Raw genomic sequence first — 5,022 nt, 5'->3', positions numbered from 1 at the left:
TAAATCACGTCAGTAAATGTGCCACTAGTGAATTCTGAACCCTAAGGCAGTTGCTAACAAGTGGCTAAACTTGACTACAGAGTGTCGACACACTGAACACGACTTAACAGCCTTGTTGTGGTCGCGACGTTAAGTCATGCAACTGTAGTGAAGTTTGTTTGTTTACTTCTGGCGATTGCATTCACACCGCAAAAATAATTAAAGTGGTGTTAATTTGTGAAGATTATCCTGCTGAATAAGAAACTTTTGGATGCCACAGATCTTATTTTTTGCAGTGATCCAAAATTGCAGATTATTGGGCTAAAAGTCGAGGGAACCAGGGCAATGGTAACTTACAGGTTGGCCCACAAGAAAAAAAAACTCTTGCAGCACTCTACTGGGATTCATCATCTGGGGATCATAAGTGTCTGTCCAAAAATTTCATGGTTTAGATCATTCAGGGTGGACCAAAGTAATAGACTGACTGACACTGCCATACCTTGAGTCGTGCTGCATTCGCGGGCATAAAAACATTACCCAAAAAACCCTTTAAGTATAAAAAAAGAAATCTCAAGAAGAGCAACAGAAGATATATCCTGTATCCCTTTTTCCGGATGAACAGACATGCAACAGAGTCCTATGAACAGAGAAATATTATAATTGTTCTTTGAAAAGCATGACTGGATTTTTCATGAGCTAAGAAAGAACAGCCCAAGCAGCGTATCTGTAGCTTGTTTTTGACTGATATTTTAAAATGACTTTAACGGAAATGACTCTACTTCTTAATGAGTGACTTTTAAGTTAAGCAACAGTATTTCTAACTAACATTCTTATACTATTAACCAATCAATTAATCAAGAAAATAAACAATCTGCAGATTAATTGATAATGAAAATGATTATTAGTTTCAGGCCTACACTGATGATGAAATTGCAGTATGCTGTTTATTTGACCATCTCCTTTAGGTTAATTTAACCATTGAAATAATTTACTCGCCTCTTCTTCTGGTTGTTTACAGTATACCCACCTATCAGCCAAAAAGCCATCGCAATATATATGAAAGTATATCCACTTCCTCCTCAGTAATCTACCCATACACCTAATAAACCCACCGCATCAACTACTACTACACTACCGCATGTGTTGAATTGCTGACATGTATCACACTAAATGAATGATACTGGATACTGAAGCAGGCCTCCCCTCTTAGCGTCTGTGCCCCGAGTCTGACCTTGGGCCTTCTCAAGGGATCAGTGCCATGTGTCCCCTCAGCTGTGGAGAATTAAAGGAGAGACAGAGAGCGGATGAGAGGAAAGAGAGAGGCAGATCTGCTTGGCGTATCTTATGTTCAAAGGGTTGGTGCCTTCACAATACTTGATTGACGTGTGTGTGTGTGTGTGTGTGTGTGTGTGTGTGTGTGTGTGTGTGTGTGTGTGTGTGTGTATGTGTGCTACATGGGACATGTATGTATATTCCTGGAGTTGGGATTGTCTGGGTTGTGTGTTGGGAGCTGACAGTGGGTGTGATGGCTAACATTGATCCCTGTGACTAGTAAGAGATGGAGGCATGGTGCCTTTATGTCTCTAGGATCAGCTGCATTAGTCTAAGCTTAAGAAGGGAGATCCGGTATGACAGTGAAACTACAAAGGCTGTGTGCCTGAAATAGAGCAGGAAAGGGCTGCGGCATGAGCACACACATGCTGCACTTGTTGCTCATCTGATCCATCTTAAGTTGGATACATAAGATCAGACATATAACAGATAACCAAGCTGTATAATTTGTTCTGCTTTCAAATAGGCTGGACAGCTTTGGCTCACAGCGCCCTCTGCTGCCAGATAATCGGCACAGTCTAATTATCAGTGAGGATACTGGACAGTCAACTTGTTTAAAGGTGCCATTTTGATGCCTAACATTTGCCAGAGTTTGAGATTGTTGGTATCTCCATTTATCTTTATTTTCATTTTTGTTTTGCTGTTGATTGTGGGTAAATGATTAGTTTGTGGTTTGTTGTTTGCCTGTTAAAAGTCTTAAAGGGGCATGTCACTGATTTAAAGGAATACTTCACCCACATCGGTGTCGGGGTAAACGGGGTAAACATCCATTTACAAATTCTTAACTCTGTGAACTTATAATCCAAGTATCATTTATTCAGTACTTCCCATATGCATTTTCACTAAAACCCAAATATGTAAAACACTTCCAAATTAACAGTTTCACGCACAGACAAGTAACGTGCCTGATCAAGTATGTGATCCAGCCCTGGATTATTTTGCTTAAGTTGTGCGAGAGTTTCTAAATGGATGTTTTGATATAGTTTTGCTGTTAAAGATTAAGTGTGCAGGGTTTAGGACATTGCAATGGATGGTATTAGGACCCAAAAACAGCACAATGGAGACCAGGAGCAGTTGGTAATTACGTGTACTGTTACTACTCAGTAGATACAGGGTGGGGATTGTAAATGGCACACAGTACAATTCAACGCTCCAGTAAGGCTCCTCCACAAAGTCCTCGGTAGTCAGTTGGTTTGGGAACCGAAGCGGGCTGAGAGGCAGATGACTGAACAGTGGTGTTATAGCCCAACTACAAACACAGTTCAGTTTAATAACTGGCAATGATATCATGGAGGAGCAGGCAGGAGAAATAGTGTCACCGGCTCACCCTTTTCTTTTTTCCGATTTAAGGGCGGTGGCCTTGTGGGTAACCTGTGAGGGTGTGACGTGTGCTTCGATGTGTATACAGAGGGAAGCAGCTCTGTTGGGGTGTCATGATGAAGACGCATGCAGCAAATCATGATGATAGTCAGCAGAATTAGGTATCTAGATAAGCTCAAGGCTGCTGTTCAACCTCATGAGAAGGCCATGTTTATTGTTCTGTGGTGAAGACTGCAATAAAGCCATCATTGGTGAACGGTACCCGAACGCCTCGCCATCCTTCCCTCTGCAGAGTGGTCCAGACCACTAGAAGCTTGTTAGGTTTAGGGTTGGTCCTTAGGTTTGAAGCCGGTAAGCTGGCACAGGGAGGTCACAGTAGTAGAGGAGGCAGAAAATCTGAAACCAGGTTAAGTACACAGTCCAAGCAGAAGAACCGGTAGGGGACAGGCTGACAAGGCTAGGCACAGGGAGGCGCAGGGAGAAGCCAGTAGGTAAGTACTCACAGGACACATTCACACAATGGCTAGTGTGGCAACACAGTGAAAATCTGTGGATCGCGGGAAACCACAGATAAGCAGACTGGAACACTCACACTGGAACACTCACACTGTAACGTCGTTGTTGGATGGAAACGCCAAGCAGCTACAGGCAAACTGGAGCCAAGGATGTGGTAGCTTGTGATCAGGGACAGAAGGCTTAGGCCAGGCATGTCCAAAGTCTGGCCTGGGGGCCAATTGTGGCCCGCAGACCAATTTTAATTGGCCCCTGGCTTGACTTTCAAAATATACCATATGTGGCCCTTTGCACAATAATGGTTAATCGAGCAAGATCACTTCGCATTTTTACCCCTTACCTCACAATGATAGGACTATCATACAGTTTGTAGACAGGCATCAAGTAGTAATGGTTCATAAAAAGATAAAAATGGTTGCAATTGTCTCCCTTTTTTAAAAAAAACAAACAAACAAACAATTGATGCGAGAATCAGTTGGCTCCCAGGTATTTTCACGTTGTTTTATCTGGCCCTCATTCAAAAAAGTTTGGACACCCCTGGCTTAGGCAATCACCATGAATCAGATGAAGCAGGCAGGCAAGGTCGGCAATGGGAAATCAGTCTGGAATAAAGTGCTGGAGAGTCTTGCATGAATATTGAGAAACAATCTGGCAACGAGTGTGTGTGAGGCAGAGGTATATATGCTGGCTGTGAGTAATGAGGAACAGGTGAACTGAGTCGCCTCTATGAGGTGGGCGTAAGTGAATGGAAAATTACTAACTGAGGGCTCAGTGATAGGGCATGCAGAAAAAAGCAGGTGACCAGGAATGCAGATACATTGGCAGAAATGGAATATAATTTAATTAGCATGTTTTCTTTCGTATATAATCATCTGAAAATAGAAATCTTATTTTTTCATTCCCTCAGAATGGGCCGTTTATATCTATAGAGTCCGCCATGTTGCACTGCCATGTTTCTAAACACTGGCTCCAGATCGTGTTTTTGCATTTAGCAGCCCCTCCACGACAAGTTGAGCATTGTCAAAAAAACACTGCTTTCTAAAGTGAAACTTACAATATGGAAACTGTAGGATTTGACACTTCTGTGGCTTGAGCCAGAAGAGGGATTTTAAGATCGGGATATCTCGGCCTCTGCTGCATCGATTTTGACCTTTCATTTTTTAATCTGTCCATCTGAGTCCCTCCAGTGTAAGACAGTGCAATACTAAACTGCTGCAGTACACTTTTAAATCTCTAAATCTTTAAACTTGCCACAATCAATGCTATGATATCAGTTAGCTTGATCATGAAGGATAAGGCTGGTGATATTGTATTTTCTTTTCTTTTACTGTCAAACATTCCCCCAAAAGACTAAAACTACCACAGAATTTATCTCACTAGGAAGTATACAAGCTAATCTCTTAGTGCCACTGAGCTCCATTGTTGTCCAAAAACTATTGAAAACACATCAATCTGCCACATTGAATGACATGTTCCTTTATAGCAATAAAGATGAGCACTGTACTTTTTTTGGAGTCAGTCCCACAAACACTGTCCTGCTGATGTAAATACTCAATAGAGCACCAATTATGTGTTAATCTGCAGCTAAAAATAGTTCAGAAAAATGGTATATTTACTCCTGTTGGTGGCCAGCTATTTTAGGAAATGATTAAGCTTTTAAAACAAAATGAAACTACATTTTACAGTTCATGTTTACAGTACGGATTATTGGGCATGAATGCCTCAGACAGGTTGGAAAGTACTCAGAGATAGATGAATGGATTATTGTTTTTTTCATGGGATTTGATAACAATAAGAAAAATACAGAATAACACCAGAATTATCCTTTAAACTTAGACACACATAACAGACCAGTCAATTAAAGAGACAGGAGTCGTA

Source organism: Epinephelus moara, chromosome 1 (assembly GCF_006386435.1).
Source record: "Epinephelus moara isolate mb chromosome 1, YSFRI_EMoa_1.0, whole genome shotgun sequence".
Classification (NCBI taxonomy): domain Eukaryota; kingdom Metazoa; phylum Chordata; class Actinopteri; order Perciformes; family Serranidae; genus Epinephelus; species Epinephelus moara.
The sequence above is the reverse complement of the archived record's forward strand: the minus strand, read 5'-3'. Positions refer to the sequence as shown.